This window comes from Equus asinus, unplaced genomic scaffold (assembly GCF_041296235.1).
Source record: "Equus asinus isolate D_3611 breed Donkey unplaced genomic scaffold, EquAss-T2T_v2 contig_4, whole genome shotgun sequence".
Classification (NCBI taxonomy): domain Eukaryota; kingdom Metazoa; phylum Chordata; class Mammalia; order Perissodactyla; family Equidae; genus Equus; species Equus asinus.
In genome coordinates, this window is record NW_027225071.1 from 681,863 (window position 1) to 705,795 (window position 23,933).

Consider the following 23,933-nt stretch of genomic DNA (forward strand, 5'->3'; position numbering starts at 1 on the left):
CAGTTGTCCTATGAAGATGTTCCATAGGAGAGAACGGAGGGAATGATTGGCCAACAGACAGGTAGGAACTCAGACTTTCAGTCCAAACAAACCCCGTCAACATGCATGTGAGTGAACTTGGGAGCAAACCCTCCACAAGTCGAGCCGCAATATCGCCGCAGCCCCTGCTTCACAGAGACCTTGAGGCGGAGGCACCCAGCTAAGCTGTGCCCCATTCCTGGCACACAGAATTTGTGAGATGTTAAGGATTTGTATTTTCTAGGTGCAATGTCTTAGAGCAGTGTCATCAGAGAGCGACGGGAAAAGCACAGTCTGCCAGTTCCTGCCCTCTGGCCCTGCCTGTCCCCATCTACCCTCCTCTCTCTTCTCAGGCTCCTTCCAGCTCCACTGCCCTCTTTCGGACATTGTCTGGTCAGACCCACTTCTTCCTGTGAGCCTCTGCACCAGCGGTGCCTTCCCCCTGACACTCAAACTGTTCCCAGACACAGGCAGGCGTGCCTCTCATCTGGCACCCTGCTCACAGCAAATGTCACCCCTATGATGCCTTTCAGAGCCTCCCAGGCACAGGCTCCACTGTCACAGGTCTCCCACCTGCAAGGGCATATCATCATGTCCTCCTTCTTGGTCTCATCTGGATAAAGTGAGTCCATGAAGGAGGGCTTTCTGCTTGGCGGACGAGGAGGCAGCTTCTTCTGGTTTCCTCAGGATCATGACTGTCTCTTCTGGGCTGAATGTTTCCCCTCCCAAGTCCATTGTGAAAGGAAATTCTCATTCCCTTGCTTTCAAGGGTCTGGTTTCCCCAAGAACTCAGGGAGACTGGCCTCTCCCTGGAATGCGGCACCAGCCCCTACACCCAAAGCCAGAAAATTAGCACCCAGCTTGAAACACCACCAGATCCTGAAGTCAATTCCTGCTGAGGTCCCACATCCATTTTGTAACCCCATAGTATCTCCTGATCTCACCTTTCCCCTAAGACACAGCTCCCAGCCTGCCCTTGGCTTCTTAGAGGAACAGTGGGATTTCCCAGAAGCACTCCCAGACTGGGCAAGAAATGTCTTGAAATGTTCTCTATGTATTTTCCAGGACATGGGATATGGGGAGAAGTCATTTTGGTTGTGTATGTGCAACAGTTTTGATGCGAATAGCATCTTTTTCAGACAGAGATCAAAGAGTGGGGCTACAGGATGTAACAAGAAAATGGATACACTGAGCCAACGTCTTCATGGTGTGAAGTCATAGGGAGCAAAGAAGATGGTTAAGAGCAGAGAATATGGAGCCACAACTTATGTTCAAATTCCACCTCAATCACTTCCTAGATATTGGTAGAGGGCAAAGTACTTACCTCATTGGTGCCTCAGTTTCTTCATCTGTTGTTGGCAAGAAGGATAAGTGTACCTAATTTGTGAGGATATGGAGAGTGCTAAAGGAGTTAATGTTTCAAAACACTTGCAACATCCAGCACATTGCATGCCCTGTACGCATACATTACAAATGAAATGTAAATGTTCTTCTGAAGCTGTCTGCTCCAGACGGGAGACTAGGGGCTGGAAGGATGTAGACAGCACTCCCTGAGACAGCACGTATCGATGAATGAACAACACTGTTGAAGGCATTACCAATGGCAGATCCGCCTCCCTATGGACATTCCCAGGCACAATCACACCCAAGCATCCCTCCTCCGTCCTGCATCATCTTCTGGGATTCTATCCAGGAATCACGGGGGCTTCTTGAACCCTGGGACCCACACCCGCCACAGGTTCTCTTCTGTCTGGCAGCAAACCCCAGGCCTTGTCCTAATGGCTGCAGCCCACAGGCTCTTCACTCTGATCCTTTTCTTCACTTGAGGGAGACGTGTCATTCCCAGAGCTGGGCACACAGAGTGTCAGCCTTGGAGGAAATGCCTCCCTGGCCAGTGGCAGGTGGAAGAGCGCCGTGACGGAGTAGGATTTGTGGAGAGTCCTCCAGGTGTGGTCAGAAGGGGCCCAGCCAGGGCATTTGTCAGCAAGGTCTGGTTGGTGGACCTTGGTGACAAAAGAGTGGTGGGGACAGCATGTTTTAGAGTTCCTGACATGAGACAATCCACAGGATGGTCATGAAGTCAGAATCAGCCTAGTGAGGTCCAGCTCAATCCACTGTCATCTGTTCCCTGACTGGCTCACTAATCCAGGAGTGATTTACAAGGGCGATATTCGTCTTCTACCATCTTTTCGTTGATTGGCAGGAGCTAGTATTCTTTACAAAACTTGTGTATTTTTACATAGGAAAGGATAGGTGAGTTCTGTAACAACCCTTCTTGCAAAGTTCTCACTAACGTATTGAGTCTCTAACAGAATCCACCGCTGGGAACTTCACAAAAGATCCTGACCTTTACTCTCTGGTTTTAGATCTTCCTGATTGGTAAATTTTCTTGACTCCTGGCTCCTTTCCTGAGGTTCGTCCACTTAGAACAATGTAGGACTGCAAGCTCTTGCCACTTGAGAAGTAGTGCTTCAACTCTATGATGTTGGTCTTGCTTTCTAAGTGTGTGTGTGTGTGTATGTATGTGTGTATGAGACTGTTTTCTGCATCTTGCCACGTGGGTCAGATTGACTCCTTTCCTTGGAAAAGTTGTCCCTAACCACTTTCTCTGGGCTTCATTTTCAAGTCTTGAACAGTGCTGTCCAACAGTAGAATTTCACACTCTATCTAATGAAATTTAAACTTTTTTTAAATACTGACATTTAAAAAACTAAAAATAAACAAGTGAAACTAATTTTTAATGGTATATGTAAACCCATTATAACCAAGATATTACCATTTGTCCAGGCAATCTATATAAAAATTAATAGTGAGATAGTTCACATTTTTTTTTAATTGGGATCAACAAATCCATTTACATAGTCTCCATTTGTAAGTTGAAATTGTTTACATACGTGGTTTCTGTGTCCCCCACTCAGAACCTGGGCTGACGTGTTAGAGAGGAAAGAAAGCAGAACAGGCATAAGTAACGATCACTGTCAATCCAGCTCAGCACGAACACTCACCACTGACAAAAAGGCTGTCCCTGAGCAGGGAGTAGAGGCCCCTCGGGGTGACATGGTGGATCAGCTGGTTCCGCACCCAGGAATGCTGCTCTCTGTCACATGGGGTCTCTGTCACACTCTCCATCATGAGCCATGGGGTCAGGGTGTTAGGTGCAGACAGCTTCCATGCTGGAGGCTGCCCCTTCCTCCGCAGGCCCGGGGAGAGAGGAATGTGGGGACTCTAGAGAGATGTCCTGAATCCTCTGATAATGGGGGCCAGAGGGAGGGAGGAGCAAATTGGCAGTCAGTGGAAATTGAGTCAGTGAAAATTGGAGCAAATTGAGTCGGTGAAAATTGGGGTGGTCACCGAAAGTGTTCATGACTCTCAAATGCTCAGAAAAGGGACTTCCCTGAGGGAGATCAGTCTACAGCCCAAGACAAGGGGCCCAGGCTGCTCTTCTTGAACAAGGATCCAAGCAGGGGAGGAGGCAGGAGAAGGACGAGCAGGAGAGACAGCAGGTTGGGTGCGGCTGGCTGGGACTCATCCTGCCGGGAGCTGCTGGCACCAGGGTCTCATCAGGTGCTGCAGGACTCTCTCAGTGGAGTTCAATGTGGCTGAGCTCTTGCTCATGTCTGTCAAATACTGGATGTTGGAGATGGTGGAGTTGAGTGTGAGGGCCTTCAGGTCGTGCCCCTTGGCTGCAAGAAGAGAGGGAGAGAGATGGCCATCACTGAGAGCTGGGCTGAGACCAGATCAGAAGCCTGAACTCAGTATCATCTGTTGCCTTTGCTCCCAGTGGAACCACCACCCAATGCTGCGCTCATCCAAGTTGAAGCCAGCATATCTCTCAGCTCCTCCTCCCTCCCCTGCCGGTAACACCAACTGCACCTACAGATTGCTCCTCAATGCATTCCTTCTGTTCATTCACGTCCCAGGTAGGTCTTATCTTTTCTCACCGGAACCAACACCCTAACATGCTCACTGGATGCATTGTCTAAAGGATGTTCTCTGCCTTGAACATTAGAAGCATTTTTCTGAAATGAAGATCTCACTAGAACACTCCTGCTCTAGCATCACCCGTGGCTCCCTAAGGCCTTCAGGGTTAAGTTCAAACTTCTTGACCTGGCACTCAAAGCCCTTGCACATCTGGCTCCTGCTGACTCTTCAGCCTCATTGATGCATTCACTCTGAGTTAGGCTTTGTGCTTCAGGCAAACAAAATTCCTGTCACTTCTCCCATACACTATGCTGTTTTTGCCTACAGGGCCATTGCTCATGCAATTTCCTCTGCCAGGAACACGCTCCACACCTTATTTCCCTATATAACTCCTACTCCTTCTTAAAGACCCCAATTGGGCAAAACTTCCTCCAGAGAGCTCTTCCAACCCAAAGGATGCCAGGTGCTTCTCCTCAAAACATCCCACCTTGTATTAGAATTTTCTGTGACTTTCACAAGACCAGGGGCTCTCTGAGGGCTGCATCAGATTGAAATATTGCTATAATCCTTGTGATCAGCATGCTTGCCCTCAAAGCAGAATTGCACACCTCGGCTTCCCAGCTGCCCAGTAAGAATTGGTCAGTTGAGGTGTGGGGCTGGAGAGCTCCTCTGGGGAAGGAAGAGGGGCCCCCTAGGCCTGTGGTGGCTTCTGGTTGCTCAAGCAATGAGGAAGTAGGCAGGAACATGCTGCCCGGCTCAGGAGCTGTGGAAAGGGCTGTCGTCTGGGAGACACAGAGACCCCACACAGTGGGTGAAGCCCCACAGGCTCATCTGCACTCCAACAGTGGCTGTCCCAGGACAACCATTCACAGGTGAGCCATAAATGTGAGTGACAGAAGGAGGGATTGTGTGAGTAGCGGGATGTTCGAGCCTGTGAGTGAGATGAACCCAAGAGAGACAGTGTGCTTGAAGAAGAGAGAGACGCAACAAAGAGACAGGTAGAGGCACAGATAGAGGGGATACCTGGATGGACAGAGGAAGAGCGGACAAATGGAGGGTCACAGGGAAAGCAGGAAGAACAAAGACAAGGAAGAGAAGTTGAGACATGGGAGGAAAGAGGATGGAAGGAGAGAAGAAGGACAAACCGGCGAACAGGCAGGAGGACAGTTGGACAGATTGATACCTGGACAGATGCTCGGGTGGATAGATGGAAGGAAGGAAGGAAAGAATGGAGGGAGCGAGGGAGGGAGGAATGAAGGATAGGAGGAAGAGAGGAAGGAAGGAGTCTGAGAGGAGGGAGAACTGGGAAAGTCACCTGCCCACGTTCAGAGGGTGCTTTAAAGGAAGGGTAAGGCTGAGAATACAGGACCCCTAACTCCCAGGCTTGTGTCCACCTGTCCCAATGCTGCCTGTTATTACTCGTAGAGACGGGCATATGGATGTAAAGGAAACCTTGAGCCCTACCCTCACAACACACAAAACTCAATTCCTGGACACTTTGACCTAAAGGGGAAAGGTAAAATAATGAAACTTCTAGAAGACAACATAAGAAAACATCCTCGGGACCACAGGGTAGAAAAAACTTCTCAAAGAAGACACACACACACTCTCCATACAAGAAATATCGGTAAACTGGGATTCACTAAAATTTAGGCTTTCGGTTCATCATAAGACACATTACAAGAGGGAATTTGCAAGTCACAGGATGCGAAGAGATTGTCCCAGTTCCAATATTCAACAAAGGATTCACATGCAGAATACAGAAAATCTTCAGCATATTTATTAGATAAAATGCCGTGAAAGAGATACATATTAATGCTGCTTATTTTAATGAGCCACATTTATTTGACAAGGACAGTGAACAAAGCAATCTGAAAAGCAGGGGGTGAAAAACGAACAGTAGATAAACAGAATCCCAGGAGGGTTTGGAAAAAGCAAGAGAAGCCCCTTACATAACAGTTCATTGGCCTTAGAAAAGGAAAGTACTACTGGATTCTGTTAGGAAGTCAGAAAGATTGAAATATCTAGTGGCTTCAGCGGAAAAATAAGATAGGAAAAAATAACTATGATAGTTATTTGATTTTCCTCCAAATGACTTTATCCCTTAGAGAGCAAGGCACTTTCCTTTTCAATCATCAACACATCAAAGTTTAATTTCCCTCCATTTAGCCTTTTTCGTGGCCATAGGTTAGAAGCAGCAAAGGGGCTCAGCAGGCTGAACCAGTCTGCAGACATACTCTGTCCTGTTCCACACTGGCTCACACATGTGCAAAGTGGTCGCTTCTCACAAGGGAAAAGCCTGCAGGGCTGAGGGGCAGCCACCCCTTGGACCCTGTTTGTTAGTACCATTGGAAATTTCTCCTGAGTCCCTACTCAAAAAGGAAGTGGGTGGGGGGTAGAATAAGAAGGCCATATATTTGAAGGAAATAGGAGAAAATATTTCATTGTGAAAGTAATAAATGTTGCTTTTCAGAAGTCATGTGTATGTTGAAAGTCTATGTCTTAAGGTACCACAATGAAACAACGTACACCTCATCTTCTCCCTGTTTTATCTGAGCATTAGGTTAAAATCCATGAAATTCCTAAGCTTAAAAAAACACACAAAAATCACAAGGAAAGTTTTGGAGGTCATGGATGTGTTCAGCACTTGGTTGTGGGGATGATATGATGGGTGTATGCATATGTCCAAACTAATCAATACACATATAGAAAACGTGTGCATTTTTTGTCTATTACTCATACCTCAACAGAGCTAAAAATTCAAATAAATTCCTAAGTTTACTTTTTGAGGGTGCATAAAAGTCAAAATTTCTAATAAAATTCAGATTCTTAATTTCTGAACATAAATAGCATTCCTGCTTTGATGGGTGACCCCACGACTCTCAAAAAAATCAAGAGCAATTGCTACTGTCAATCTCAGTGGAAGTTATTTTCAACACCTCACCCCCTCCTGTACACCTCATTATTTAAAAACCAAGGAAATAGTCTTCAGCTTTTAAAATGAAGGAGTAAATGAGTCAGCTTGACATTATACTTTATTCAAGATTTAATGTTAAGTAAAGGAAATAACTGAGCATGAGCAGAATCCCTTCCATAACTCATCTTTTCTCCTATGCTGATAATAAAAATGACACTCTACTGAAACATAGTTTGCATGATATATTCTCAAGTAAATACACTTAACTGCTGGACATTTTATTTTGAGATTCTTATTCAATTTCTTCATATTTATCTATAAAACTTATTTGGCATCTTTCATCTTTTTACCATTTTCATCTTTTTAACTTTCGAAGGTTTAACTTTCCAAGAGACTATTTTTTAATGACGAGCTAACTGATGAATTTGTGCACCAACTGTTTTTTTGAGACTGAATATACAAATGGACAAAGGACAGATCATATATGACAGTATAACTCTGACCCCCCAACGTGGGAAGCAAACATCCCAAGAAGCCAAATCACAGCCCCTGCAGCATTCAGCACAGAACAGTCAGCACTTGGTCAGTAACTGCCAGTTTCCAAAACTCTCGTTCTGCTTTCAACACAGGACCGCCAGAGAAAGCCACATGTGCTCCCTAAACCATCACATAGGATGCCTGCCTTCTACTTAGTGAGCTCCAGCTTCCCCGTGTCAACAAATTCCAATCAGGCCACCCCTCCCCCACTCCCCTGACCTCTGCCACCCTCTCCCCTCCCTTTCCCTTCTCTCCTCTTCTTGTGCATGCGACAATCCTCTCCTGTCGCATTACAGTCTCTGCAATATTTTTAACGTGTGATAGACCAGCTCCTCCCTCAGAGTTCTTCCTGGTCCATATTTTCCTAGCTTAGCTTATGCGTTTATTTTTTCCATGTAGGATCATTTATCTAACTCAACAGAAAAGCTCGTTAAAATTTTTATTGGCATTGTATTCAATTTATAAAGTAATGGGACTGACCATTTAATGAAACTTCCTAACTTAAAACATAGACTGACTTTCCATTTGCCAACTATTTTTAATTGAAATTTATAGTGTGATCATTGTAGATTCTACACTGCTGTAAGGAATAACTCCAAAAGTTCCAGTGTACACTTTACCGAGTTCCTTACAATGATAACATTCTGCAAAACTATAGGACGATACCACAGCCAGCTTGTTGGCATTGATGCAATCCACTATCTTATTCAGATTTCTCCAGTTTCACTTGTACTAATTTGTTCCTGTGTATTTAGTTCTGTACAATTTTATCAGATGTGCAAGTTTCTGTATCCATCACAGCTAAAATAATGACCAGTTTTATCACTACAAGGTATTCTTGCATTGCCTATTAAAAAATCAATGGATGTTATTTTTTAGAGCAGTTTTACGTTTACAGCAAAATTTAATGAAATACACAGTGTTCTCATATAGTCCCTGCCCCCACATATGCATAACCTTTCTGTTGTCAATACCCCTCATCAGAGTAGTATACTTTTCACAATTGATGAACATACATAGGCACATCATTATCACTCAAAGTCCATAATTTACATTAAGGTTCACTCTTGGTGTCAGAGATCACTAGGGTATAACTCTGTGGTCCATTTCTGGATTCTCTACTCTGTTCCATTGATTTATGTAGCTGTCCTACAATGAAAATGATGATGCTGTGATTACAGTATGTACAAGGCAATACTAAATATTGTTAAAGTGTTTACTGCCGCATTATTCTTCCTGTCATGATTGTTTTAGCTACTCTCAGCTATGTGCCTTTCTATATAAATTTTAGAAAAAGGTGTCTCTGTCTACAAACTGTGGTGGAATTTTTATTAGAATAATATTAGACCTATAGATCAATTTGGGGATAATTGAGACCTGTCCTCATTATTCTATCCAGTAACATGGTGAGGACTGCAGAATTCTCAGCACATAACAACTCCTTCCAAACCCCCACACCAGGAGGAGACTCAACCAAACTCTGGCGTGGCTTCTAGCTGCATAAGTCTGTGTAACCGGAATGACTCCAGCCCACCATTAAAATGCCTTCCTGAGAGCTCAAAGCTGACAGAAAAATTTTCTATTTATTTTAGTCAACACCCAATTATAGGCCTCTGATCCCCCTTCTTAGAGTATTTACTAAAGAGGGCTTACAACTGTAGATATGTATCTCTCACAATTCTCTAAAGGACCTAAGAGCCACTCCTTTGAAATACGATCATTAAGACAGATAGAGCCTCTTTCTCTCAACTTCTGAGTGAGGATAGAATCCTAACTTTGATAACTGCAAAGTAACGAACACAGTGGGTCTAATCACAGTTACACTGACCAACCTTTGTACTTTTTTACTTCTTTGACTCTACTGAGCCCCTGAACCCTGCTCCTTCATTCCGTCTTTAAAATTCTAGATTCACCTCCGTACAAATCTGAGCGCAGCTCAGCTTCTGTCAGCTGTTACTGAATAAAATCTGCTTTCACCACTTTAACTAATTTCTGCTGCATTTGTCTTTGACAATAGTAAGGCTCTCAATTTATTTGCATCTTCTTTAATCACTGTAATCGGTATTTTATAATTTTCAGCATCAGATCCTGTACACATGTTCTTGAATTTATGCCTGAATATTTCATGTTCTTCGGAGTGGTTCTAAATAATACAGCATTTTCAAGTTTATCATCTGCAGGTTCATCATTAGTTGTAGAAATAAAATGGTCTTTTGTGTGTTGATCTTGTACTTGGTGAACTTTTTGTACTCATGTATTAGTTCTGATTTTTTTTTTTTTTGTAGATTCCCAGAGTTTTTTTACACAGACAACAATGAAACTAGGAATGGTTACATTTTTTCCTTTCTAAACTCTATGGCTTTTATTTCCTTTACTTCTGTTATTGCCAGAAGCTTCAGTATTTTGTTGAATAAGAGTAGTGAAAGTGGTATTCCTTTCCGTGTTCCTTATTGTGGGGAGAATCATTTAGTCTTTCCCTGTTAAGCATGAAGTCAACTGTGCATTTTCTGTAGACGACCTTCAACAAGTGAAAGTAGTTTCCATCTATTTCAAACTTGCTAGAAAATTTTATGACAAACAGGAGTTGGATTGTATCAAATGTTTTCTCTACATCTCTTGCCTATTAACAAGTCTTGCCCTTAAACAAATAGACAGCCAGTTATTTCTCTGGCAAAAATTGGTTTATCTGGGATTAGCAAAGAATAGCCATTTGGAGTGTGCAACCATGGCAAGCCATGCAGGAGCACCCAGCAAGGAAGAGAGGAGAAGCTCTTTTATCTCAGAGTGGGGAAAACTGTGGGGGCTATTGGACACAGTCTTGAGGGCAGTGGCTTTTCATCGGCAGAGTTGTGACAGTCTCTCCTTGGGTTAGTTTCTGACTGGTCAGGAAGAGGATGTGTTTATTCTTCCTGTTGCACTGCGCCTTTGACATAGGGCATGAGAACTCCCTCTATTAGCCTTCCAACACTATTTCAACTACGTTTCCGTTTATTAACTTTCACATGTCCCCATTTTGATTGCCATCTTTCTCTGAAAGCACTGTTGATCTGCAGTCAGATTTTTCCACTTTCAGTAGCCTCTCGTCCCTCGAGGCCAGGAAGGAGCTTCTCTGGGAGTCATGTCCCAGGTTGGAGGAAAAACACACAGATTGGAAACCTATTGTGGCCACATTTGAGGAACACGGAGTGAGAGGAGGGAGAACTCTCTGGCACTTTTTACCTGAAGTTTGCATGTTATCAAGATCATAGGCATTGGAGATGATCTGAAGTGTCATGTCATCCTCAAAGGTTTGGCAGACAAACTTCCAACAGACCTGGTCCAGACACCTTGGAAACCTTCGCATCAGATACTGTCTGCTTCCATTTGGAGAAATCTTTATTTTTAAGTCACCAAATGATGTGCAGTTCCCCCCAGAGTTTGTGCTTTCTTCAGGTGTGTCGCATGAATCCAAGTCTTGAGTTTTGTGGCAAAAAGCTTGGCTAGCAGCGCCCGATTGAGGAAAATACTATCATCTTGGTTGAGTTTTGTTAGTTTGAAATTTTTGGTAAGTTGTTCCTTGTTTTCAAGTTGTTAAATTTATGAGAATGGAACTGTTTATATTATTTTCAATGGCTGAAGAACCTGCAGTGATCTATCCCTCTCGTGTGTCTCAGGCCTTTGAGGGTGAAGAGGCTTCCCCAAAGCTTCTTGAGGCAGAACCCTGTTTGCTGTTGGCCCCTAACAGCTTGAGTGCATCTGGGTTGGGGAGGAGACAGAGACTTCCAAGAACAAGTTGTTTCTTCTTGAAGGAATGCTGAAGATGCCCAAAGTATGGTACTTTGACATACAAATTATTTGGAGCCAAAAGCAATCGAGAGCCAGCAGATGCAGGAAAAACTCTTGATCTCCACCTTGACTGCTTTAAATGAAGGATAGACTTCCTCTTTGGAAAGGAAATTTATGTTTCTAAAGGAAATTTCCATTAGTGAAAGCATCTGCACCAGAAAGAGAATGACTCTTAGAGAATTTTTTTTTGAGGAAGATTAGCCCTGAGCTAACATTCCCCACCAACCCTCCTCTTTTGCTTAAAAAGATAGGCCCTGAGCTAACTTCCGTGCCCATCCTCCTCTACTTTATACGTGGGATGCCTGCCACAGCATGGCTCAATAAGTGTTGTGTAGGTCCGCACCTGGGATCTGAACTGGTGAACCCCAGGCCATCAAAGCAGAATGTGTGAATTTAACCCGTGTGCCACCAGGCCAGCCCCTAGAGATTTTTTTTTTTTTGAGGAAGATTAGCCCTGAGCTAACTACTGCCAATCCTCCTCTTTTTGCTGAGGATGACTGGCCCTGAGCTAGCATCCACACCCATCTTCCTCTGCTTTATATGTGGGACACCTGCCACAGCATGGCATGCCAAGTAGTGCCATGTCTGCACCCGGGATCAGAACCGGGGAACCCCAGGCCACCGAAGCGGAACATGCGCACTTAACCAGTGAACCACCAGGCCAACCCCTAGAGAATTTTTTTAGCTGAGAGATTTATCTGCATAACAAGGCAAGCTGTATTTATTATGCATTTTCTCCCCTCATTTTCCCATAATTTTTCTTCAGCCACTTCCTGCTGCTGCTCACCCAGATGGCTTCCTGCTTCCAAGCTCCCCCATGTGCACCCAGTGTGGACTGGACTTGCAACTGGCAGCTGGTGTGGAGCTGCCTGCTCAAGGGCTGCAGAGCACCATCCTAAGTCTCATCCCCACCATGACCTACCTGGCCAGCAATACTCAGGATCTGCCACCACTGCACAGGCTTGGGGCCGTGGCACTGATGGTTCAGATTGTGGGCAGTACCCGGCCCAATTCCCACCCACTTTTGTTGACCACACGCCTGTGCTGTTTGCAGATGGTGCAGATTTAAAAGAGAAGTCATATCCTGTCATTAAAGTGGAACTGTTGGGCTGCCTTGAGGAATTTTTCAACACCTGTAAAACTAAAGAGAAACTTGGAGAATTATCAGAAGAGTTCTACAAAAATGAACTACTATTGATTGAAATGTTGAATATACCTGTCCCTGCAGTTGCTAAATTGAGATGTCTTTTAGACAGTTCTCCTAGGGAAGATTTACTAGACATTCTGACATCACTTATCCAAACAAGCAACAAAAATGCTCCAAATTTTAGATACCATGACTCTGGAAGAACTGTCCAAGATGATGATACCACTGCTGGTGAAACAAATGCAAGAATTGAAATTGCTTTAAAAAAACAGAGAACTTGGGGCCAGCCTGGTGGCACAGTGGTTAGGTTTGCATGTTCTCCTTCAGTGGCCCGGGGTTCGCCAGTTCAGATCCTGGGTGCAGACCTACACACCACTCATCAAGCCATGCTGTGGCAGGAGTCCCACATATAATGTAGAGGAAGATGGGCATGCAGGTTAGCACAAGGCCAGTCATCCTCAGCGAAAAGAGGAGGAGTGGTGGCAGATGTTAATGAGGGCTAATCTTCCTAAAAATATTATAATAATAATAAAACAGAAAAAGCGAGAAGGATGATAATAAATGCATTATGTGAATATGCCTCAATAGGATTTCAAACATCCTAGGTACTTTATTTTTTTTATTTTTTGAGGAAGATTAGTCCTGAGCTAACATCTGCTGCCAGTCGTCCTCTTTTTGCTGAGGAAGACTCGTCCTGAGCTAACATTTGTGCCCATCTTCCTCCACTTTATATGTGGGATGCCTACCACAACACGGCTTGCCAAGCGATGCCCGGGATCCGAACCTGCAAACCCTGTGCTGCTGAAGCGGAACGTGTGCACTTAACTGCTACACCACCGGGCTGGACACCATCCTAGGTACTTTAAAAAACGAACGTGAGGAAGAAGATAATCATGATATTGTCATGCTAGAAAAAAAAGTGAGCATCCAATATGTCAGAAGAAGCCCATTAGATCTGTGTCAACAAGAGAAAAAGACTTAAAAAATGCTGCAAGCAATGCCAGAATATGTTCAGATTAGAAATTATTTAGAATTTATGGTGGAACTTTCTGGAACAAAAGTGCAACTGACCATCCAGACATTCAAGAAGCCTAAATTCTTCTGAATAATAAGCATTTTGCCTTGAAAAATTGAAGGAAAGAATGTTGGAATATTAGGCTGTCAAACAGCTGAAAACCAATCTGAAGGGCCCATTCTTTGCTTTGCTGACCCTCCTAGAGTTGGCAAAACAATGTGGGAAATTCTGTGGCCAAGACTCTAGATCAAGACTTCCACAAGATTGTATTTGGATGAGAACGTGAATAGTCTGACACTGGAGGACACAGGCACACCTATGTTGGCAGTATACCTGGTCATAAAATCAATGACTTGAAGACCGTTGAGGTTAACAATCTGGTGTTTCTATTAGATGAGGTTAACAAATTAGAAAAAATTGTGTCCAGGTGATCCTGCAGCAGCTCTGCTTGAGGTATTGGATCATGAACAAAACCATAGCTTCACAAATCATTCTCTAAATGTGGGCTTTAACCTCTCCCAAGTTATTTTAATAACTATCGCCAATACCACTGCTACTACTCCACCTGTCTTCTTGGACAGAATGAGGACATTCAGGTGCCAGGGTATACACAAGAGAAGATAGATTGCCAGCAAGCACTTGATCCCAAAGCAACTGGAACAACATGGGCTGAGTCCTCAGCAGATTCAGATCTCTCAGGTTACTCCTCTTCACATCTTCACCAGGTGTGCCAGAGAGGCAGGGGGTCATTCTCTGGATAGCTGGTTTGGGGCCATTTGCCCAGCTGTTGCTGTGAAGGTGGGAAAAGAACAATATAAGGAAGTCAAGTTGGGCCATTTTGATGTGAATGAGAAAGAAATTTACAGAGAAAACATCTTAGAAGACGCAAAATCTGAATCTATCAATGACAGCAGTTACTTGGCCCTACCACCTGAAATGCCAATTTTGATTGATTTCTATGCTCCAAAAGACAACTTTGGGCTCCAGATATATAAAATGGGCAATTGAGTCAACCAGGAATGGCAATAAGTTTGGCTTGGACTCCCTTAGGTGGAGAAATCATATTTGTGGAGGCAAGTTGAATGGATGGCGAAGGTCATTTAACTCCAACTGCTCAGCTAGGGGATATCATGAGAAGAGTCTGCTCATCTTGCTATTATCAGACTCTGCAGCAATGCCGAGAAATACCATCTGCCCTGTGCTTCTGGAAGTTTTGATCTTAACAACACAGACATCCACGTGCACTTTCCAGCTGGAGCTGTCACAAAAGATGGACCCCAAGCTGGAGTTATCACAGTGACTTGTCTTGCCTCACCTTTTAGTGGGCTGCTTTTACATTCAAATGTAGTTATGACTGGAGAAATTACAGAGGGGTCTTGATCTTCCAGTGAATTAAAGAAAAAGTGCTGGCAGCACACAGAGCAGGATGGAAGTGAATCATCATTTCTCAGAGGAATGAAAAAGACCTTGAAGAAATCCCAGGCGATGTATGATAGCATTGAAGTTTTGTCACAGCAAACTGCCTGGATGAAGCTTTTGATGCTGTCTTTACTGTCAAGACCTACCTACTCTCTTAAATTGCGTTTTGTAGGCCCAAATCTCAACTTTACAGAATTTTCAGTTATGACGTGCCAACAGCACTGACAAAATTGATTTTATTCACAGCAGTAGGGGTAAGTAAACTGTCTCTAATTTGTGAACACAATCACAAGAATGATTATGAACCTCACTCAAGTGGCGGTTAGTGTTTATTAGAGAAACATTAATTTAATAAATTGGTAAAAATTGAAAAAAGTCTGAATCATCTGGCTACCTTTTTGAGTCTTATATTTTATGAAATTCAAGCCATAGACAAATTACTGTGTAATCAATTTATTTCCTTTTGTTAATTTGTCTCACGCAAACTTAATCTGCAGAGCAGCCACAGAACCTAAAAACCTAGGAGGAAGTCATTTTGTCCCCTCCAGTGGGCAAAGTCCCTCTTGCTGCTGCCCAGCAGGCTTGGTACCTCCAGGGGAAGCAGGAAAGTCTCATGGGTGACAGGGAAGGAGAATCTTCTCTTGGTTTCTTTGTTAGTGACACTTTCCAAAGACCCCCTTGGGAGTGTTGCTGTGCTAATTCGGAAGAGTTCCTGAGACTCATTACATCTGGAGGAGGACAAGCCTATCTGGGCTGAGTTCTGTTGGCAGATCAGGATCTGAGATTACTGAATCTGGGTCTCCTTCTAAAGTTGGGGAGTAAGACACCCTGTCACTGTGTTGTTCCTCCAGTCCTGAAGTCCCAAGTCAGTTTGCCTTCTTCTTACCACCTTTCAGAGTTCTCACTAAATTTCTTCTTTTACGGTTGTCCAGGTTTTATGGTTGAACTTAGCAGAGAGGACCATCTTGTCTCTGTGTTTGTTATGCATTTATAGGTTATTTTGTACTTTTGTGCATAGAGGTCCAGGTCATTTCTTGGCAACCTTTTTTAGTTTATCTTTCCTTATTTCTATTGTAAATAAGGTCTACTCATCTATTATATGCTGTGGCTACTGTTTGTTACATGAAAGCTGCTGACTTTTGCACGTTAGTTTGACATCCTGCTACGTCATTGGATGTTTGAACTGTTGGCATTAGTTTTAACATTGATTCTCTGTGATTTGCCATGTTTAATATCACATCATTTTTAAATGGAGCACATATAGGAGAGTTCGCCAGCCAAGGGGAAGCAGGCCTGTCATAAGGAGTCACATACAGTTCACACCTCCCTCTGTTTCCTTCACTTGTCCTCTGTGGTGTTTTCACACCCTTCAAGAGAAGGCTGAGCAATTGCTGTGTACAATTCATTCTTTCATGGAAGAGGGGCACAGTCAATGACTTCTTGAGCCAGGAGGGCCACGTTTGTATGGAAAAGGGAGAGCCCTCCACTAAGTCCCTGGGGGATGGGAGGGAAGGGGTCTGGCAAGGGGTGGCCCAGAAGATTGTGCAGGTGGATATGGTTGCCGATGGAATACTCTGCTTATAGTGAGCTTGAACCAGACTGGAACAGCTGGCTTGCAAAGATCCAACAACAGGAAAATCCCCCCACCTATGTATCACCTTTCTCCCCCACTTCCCATTATACCTTAGTTGATTTCGTAGCCAGATTCTAAGGAAGACGGAGTTGCAGTCTGCAGAATGGACTTTGAAGCAGTGTCTCCTGCTTGTTATCATACTATCTTCATCCTGTGATGTGAGAGAGGCCAGGACAACCAGATGTTAAGCTGCTACATGAGGTCAGAGAGCCTGTGTGGGGGGTTAGGGTCTGCCTTCTCCACTGTCTCTGTTTGGGTGTGTTTCTGAGACTAGTTTTTAAGTTGATTATGGGAGAGAAGCTTATATAAGATGCTTACCTCCCTGCATTCACCCTCCCCTCAAAACTTGAGGGAACCTTTGGTTCTTCAGAGAAGCTTTGAGGAAGAGTGAAACAAGACCATAGACAAGATTTGGATTTGGAGATGTGCTGGAGTATACACTGAATAGTTTCCAGGTTTGTGGTGAGTTCTCCTTCCTTAGCATAGGAAAGAACTTGTCTAGTGTCCCGGCATATTTGGGGCCGTTATCACCAGCTTCCCCTGGTGAGCGATCAGAGAGACCTTCTCCTTATGACCCAGACATTCCCAGCTCTGAACTGTTTCTACAGTAGGCCCCAAAGCAGCAAATTGTTGACATTGCAGAATTTCTGCATTCCATAGTTTCCCTGTCTGCACGTCTACCTTGTACTGGGGGCTGTGATCTTTTCCAACCTGTCAAAGGATGCTTTCCTTGGTGTAAGTCCATTCAGCTGCTATAACAAGAATTTGCTGACTGGGCGGCTTAAAAAACAAAAATTTACTTCTCACGGTTTTGGGCACTAAAACTACAAGATCAGGTCTTGCAGATCTGATGTCTGGTGAGGGTTCATCGATGACCATAGTCTTGTTGTGTCCTCACATGGTGGAAGGGGTAAGGGAGCTTTCTGGCTTCTCGTTTACAACAACATTAATCCCTTTTAAGAGTTGCCTCCTTATGACATAATCATCTACAAAAGTGCCTAGTGTCTCCCAATAGCATTATATCGGCAGCTAAGATTTCAACATATTCATTTGAGAGGATACAGATATCCAGTCCATAGCACTTAGTTCAACAAAAGGGCTCAGATTTGGGCAGAATCGCCACACGTGAATGGAGTACATTAGCAGGTATTCACACATGCATGCATGATCTCCCCTCTTTTTGCCACAAAAATAATTTCATCTGTGGCATTTTCCTTTAATAGTCTTCATTTTTTCCCAGGATGGAAGAACTGTCATTCTAAACCTAAAGAAGAATAATCACAAACAGAGCAGCATTAATGAACCTAAACGAAGAACACAAACTTGAAGTTGAGTATTAAAATCAAAATATAAAAGAATATTTTATTGCCATAACATTTATCAGAAATCTCCAAACATGAAACTAAGCAGCACACAGTTTAGCAGGATATCTTGTAATCTGTATTGATATTCTAGGTGATGATAAGCAAAAAGAACCATATTGGAGGCTAACAATGGGGTTACTTTGGAGTATTATTTTAACTTTGGGTTTATGCTTTTATTCTTCTGGATATATTATCAAAAGTGAAATTGCTGAATTATAATGTAGTTCTATTTTTAATTTTTTGAGAATCCTCCATACTGTTTTTGACAGTGGCTGTACCAATTTACAATCTCACCAACAGGGCACAGGCATTCCTTTTTCTCCACTTCCAGGTCAGTATCTCTTAACTGTTGTCTTTTCGACCGTGGTCATTCTAACAGGCATGAGCTAATATCTCATTGTGATTTTCATTTGCATTTTCCTAATAACAAATGAGGTTCAGCATATTTTTATGTACGTTGGCCTTTCGCAGATCTTCTTGGGACAAATGTTTATTCAGATCCCTTGCCCACTTTTCAATTTCATTGTTTGTTGCCATTGAGTTGTATGAGTTTTTATGTTTTGGATATTAACCCTTTATCAGATACATGGTTTGCAAATATTTTTTCCAATTCCAGGTGTTGTCTTTTCACTTGGTTGATGGTTTCTTTTGTCATGCAAAAGCTTTTTTGTTTGATGTAGTCCCACTTGTTTATTTTTTATTTTGTTCCTGTGCTTTATGCGTCAAAAAAATCCATATACAAAAGTTTATTGCAAGATCCGTGTCAAGGAGCTTTATTCCTAAGTTTTCTTCTAGCAATTTCCTTGTTTCAGGTCCTACATTTAAGCCTAATCCATTTCAAGTTAATTTTTGCAAGTGGTGTAAGACATGAGCTCAGTTCCATTCTTTTAAATGTGAATATGCAATCATCCCAGCACCGTTGATTGAAGAGACTGTCTTTTCACCATGGAGCATTCTCAGCTCCCTTGTCAGATATTAGTTGACCACACAAGCTTGGGTGTATTTCTGGGCTCTCAATGCTCTTCTATTCGTCTGTTTTTATGCCAGTGTTGTAATATTTTGGTGCCTATAGCATTCTACTATATCTTGAAATCTGGAACTGAGATTCTCCCAGCTTTGGTCTTCTTTCTCAGAATTTCTTTGGCTATTTGGGGTCTTTGGTCATTCCATGTAAACTTTAGGAGTATTATTTCTATTTCTGTAAAAATCGCCATTAGAAACTTGATAGTGATTCCACTGAATCTATAGATAGCTTTTGATAATATTGACATTTTAACAATATTAATTCTTCCGATGCATGAACACAGAATACCTTTCCACTTGCATTCTTTGAATTCCTTCATCAATGTTTTGTAGTTTTCAGCAGAGATCTTTCACCTCCTTAGTTAAATTTGTTCTTGAGTATTTTATTGTTTTTGATGCTATTGTGAATTGGATCAATGTCTTTATTTCTTTTTCAGAAATTTTACTGCTAGTGTAAGAAATGCTACTGATTTTTGTATATTAACTTTGTATCCTATAACTTTACTCAATTTATTGATTAGATTTAACAGATTTTTGGTTGGATCTTTGAAATATTCTCTATATAAAATCATGTCATCTGCAAATAGGAACAATTTTATTTCGTTCTTTCCAATTCTGATAATTTGTCAGTCTTCTTCTTGCCTGATTGCTCTAGCTAGGATTTCTAGTACTCTGTTGAATAGGAGTGGTGAGAGTGAGCACTCTGGTCCTGTTTCTAATCTTAGAGAAAAATCTTTCACCCTTTTGCTCTTGAGTATGATGTTAGCTGTGGACTTGTCATATATGGCCTGTAATATGTTGAGATATGTTCCATGTTTAAATTTTTGAGTTTTTTTAATGAATGGATGCTAAATTTTGTCAAATGCTTTTTCTGTGTCTATTGAGATGATTACAGAATTCTTTTCTTTCATTCTATTAATGTGATGCACCACATTGATTGCTCTGCATATGTTGAAACACTCTTGCATCCCAGGGGTAAGCCCAACTTTAACATGGTGAATGATCTTTTTAATGTGCTGCTGGATTCAATTTACTAGTATTTTATTGATAATTCATGCATTGATATTCATCAGGGATAGTGGCTTGTAATTTTCTTTTCTAGTAATATCTGTTTCTGGTTTGGGTATCAGCTTAATGTTGACCTTGTAAAATGAGTTTGAGAGTGTTTACTTCTCTTCAGTTTTGGGGAAGAATTTGAGAAGGATTTTTTTAAAGTTTGGTACAATTCACCAGTGAAACTATCTGATCCTGGGCTTTTCTTTGCTGGGAGACTTTTGAGTACTGGTTCAATGTCCTCACTAGTAATTGGTCTATTCAGATTTTTTACTTCTTCCTGATTGGTTCTTGGTAAGTTGTATGTTTCTAAGAATTTTCTTTTATTTCTTCTAGGTTGTCCAGTTTGTTGACATATAGATATTCATAGTAGCCTGTTTTGATCCTTTGAATGTCTGTGGTATCAGTTATAACGTCTTCTCTTTTAATTCTGATTTTCGTTATCTGAGCCTTTTTCTTTCTTGGTGAATCTAGGTTAACTCCTTTTTAATTTATAATTTTCTTGATTTGGGTTCTTTCTCTTTTCCCCTTGGTTAATCTAGCTAAGAGTTTGTTTATCTTTTTAAAGAATCAACTCAGTTTGGTTAATCTTTTCTATTGTTTTTCTGTTCTCTTTAATTTATTTCTGCTCTAATCTTTATGATTTTCTTTTTTTTCTGCTAACTTTGGGCTCAATTTGTTCTTTTTCTTGTTCCTAAAGATGTAGAATTAGGTCGTTTATTTGGGATCTTTCTTGCTTCTTAATGTAGGTGCTCATTGCTTTGAAGTTCCCTCTTAGAACTCTTTTTGCTGCTTTCGATAAATTCTGGTATGTTGTATTTCCATTTTCATTTGTCTCAAGAAACTTTTTTATTTCCTCTTTGATTTCTTTTTTGATCCATTGGTTCTTCAGGATAATGTTATCTAACTTCCATGGGATTTTGGATTTTCCAGTTTTCCTCTTGTTTTGATTGCTGGTTTCTTGCCATTGTGGTCAGAGAAGATAGTTGGATGATTGCAATCTTCCTAAATTTACTATGACTTATTTTGTGGCCTAACATATGATATGTTGAAAAATATTTCACGTGAGCTTGAGAAAATGTGTATTCTGCTGTTGCTGGACAGAATGTTCATTATATGTTTGTTAGGTCCATTTGATCTATAGTGTTGCTCAAATTTACTGTTTTCTTATTGATTCTGTCTGAATGATCCATCTGTTGTTGAGAATGTGGTATTAGAGTCCCCAATAATTATTGTATTGCTGTTTCTTTCTCTTTTTAGGTCTGCTAGTTTTTGTTTTATATATTTAGCTACTCAGATCTTGGGTGCATAAATATTTACACTTGTTATATCTTCTTGATGTGTTGATCCCTTTATCATTATGTAATAATCTTATCTCTTTTTATCATGTTTAGTTTAAAGTCTATTTTGTCTGTGATAAGTATAGCTACCACTTCTTTTTTTGTTTAACTTTTGCTGAAATGTCTTTTCTCATCCCTTCACTCTCAGCCTATGTGTGTCCTTAAAATTATAATGAGTGTTTTGTAGGCAGCATATCACTGGGTCTTGTTTTTATCCATTCACCCATTCTTTATCTTTTGATTGAAGAGTTTAATTTGATTAAATTTTAAGTAATTATATATAGGTAGGACTTACTATTGCTATTTTATTAATTGTTTTCTGGCTGTTTTATATATCCATTGTTCCTTGTTTCTCTTCCTTTTCCTGCTGTGTTTTTGTGTTTTCATGTTTTTGGTAACTGTATGCTTTGACTTTTTATCATGTTCTTTTGAATAATTACTATGAGATTTTTCTTTGTGATTACCATGAGGCTTACATAAAATACCTTAAACTTATAACATCCTATTTTGAACTGTTAACAATTTAACATCAATATATTTTACGTGCTTTATATTTTGGTTTCTTCTCCTCCTCAAATTTTAGATTTTTGATGCTACAATTGAAATTTTTTTAGTATTGTGTAACTAATGACAGATTATTGAATTTTTGGTTATTTTTGCCACGTTGACTTTTTTACCTTGTAAACTAGAGTTGTGAGTTATACACCACTATTACCATATTGCAGATTTAACTATGGCTGTACATTTACCATTACCAGGGAGATTTGTGCTACTTTTTTGAGTTTTAATGATTTTTTTCCTTTGAGGAAGATTACCCCTGGGCTAACTACTGCCGATCTTCCTCTTTTTGCTGAGGAAGACTGGCCCTGAGCTAACATCCATACCCTTCCCCACTGTGTATTCTTAGTGCCTTTTTTTTCAAAGATTGGCACCTGAGCTAACATCTGTGGCCAATCTTCTTTTTTTTCTCCCCAAATCCCCCAGTACATAGTCGTATACTCTACTTGTAGGTCCCCTGGTTGTGCTGTGTGGGACGCCACCTCAGCATGGCCTGATGAGTGGTGCTAGGTCTACACCCAGGATCCGAACTGGCAAAACCCTGAGCCACCAAAGCTTAATGACTCGGCCATGGGGCCAGCCCCTTCTTAGTGCCTTTGTAAAAACATCAGTCAGGTTTATTTCTGTTCTCTTTTTTCTTTTTTAGCGGCCTATGTCTTTTTTATACCATTACCATATGGTTTTGATTACTATATCTTTGTGACACAGCTTGAAATCAGCTTTGTTCTTGATCAAGACTGCTGTAGCTATTTGGGGCCTTATGGGTTCCATGCAAATTTTAAGATTTTTTTTCTATTTCTTGGAATAAGCCATCGGATGTTGATAAGCATTGCTTTGAATCTGTAGACCATTTAGGGTATAACGGACATTATAACAGCATCAATTCTTTCCATGCTTGAGCACAAGATATCTTTCAGCTTATTTGAGTCTTCAGTTTCTTTTATCAGTATTTCATAGTTTTCAGTGTACAGATTTTCACCTCCTTTAGTAAATGTATTCCTAAATATTTTATTCTTTTTGATGCTATTGTAAATGAGATCTTAATTTCTTTTTCAGGTAGTATATTGTTAGTGTATAGAAATGTAACTTATTTTGCATATTAATTTTATAACCTGCAAGTTTATTGAATTCATTTATTGGTTTTAACAGTTTTTTGTGGAGTCTTTAGGGTTTACTATATGTAAGATCATGTCGACTACAAACAGAGAAAATTTTACTTCATCCTTTCTTATTCAGATGCCTTTTATTTATTTTTCTTTCCTAACTGCTTTGGCTAGGATTTTAGTACTATGTTAATTAGAAGTGGCAAGAGTGGCACCCTTGTCTTGTTCTTAATCTCAGAGAGAAAGTGTTCAGCTTTTTCTGTTAAGTATGATGTTAGCTGTGGGCTTGTCATGCATAGTCTCTATTATGTTGAATTGCATTCTTTCCATATCTAGTTTGAGAGGTCTTTTTTCAGTTTCATTGAGATATAATTAACATACATCACTGTATGAGTTTCAGGTGTACAGCATAAATGTTTGACTCACATATATTGAGAAGTGATTACCACAATAAATTTAGCTAACATTCATTATCTCACACAGATACAATAAAAATACATGGAAATAAAATAATATTTTTTCTCCTAATGATAACTCAGAATTTACTCTCTTAACAACATTCATATATATCATACAACAGTGGGAACTATAGCTATCATGTTTGATCCTGAAATGATGTTAAGTGTTTTTCACATCCTTTCTCTGTATCTATGGGAATGATTGTATGATTTTTATTCTTCATTTTGCTAATGTCACATTTATTGATTTACACATATTGAAACATCCTTTCATAGCAGGGATATGTCCTACTCTATTATGGTATATGATTCTTTTAATACGCTGTTGAATTCAGTTTGCTAATTTTTGTTTGAGAATTTTTGCATCTATGTTTATCAGCAATATTAGCCTGTAATTTTCTTTTCTTCTAGTGTCCTAATCGGGCTTTGCTATCAGGATAATTCTGGTCTTATAAAATGAGTTCGGAAGTGTTCCTTTCTCTTCCGTTTTTTGAAACAGTTTAAGAAGGATTGGTGTTAATTCTTCTTTAATTGTTTAGTCAGATTCACAAGTGAAGCCATCTGATCCTGGACTTTCATTTGTTGGAAGATTTTTGATTACT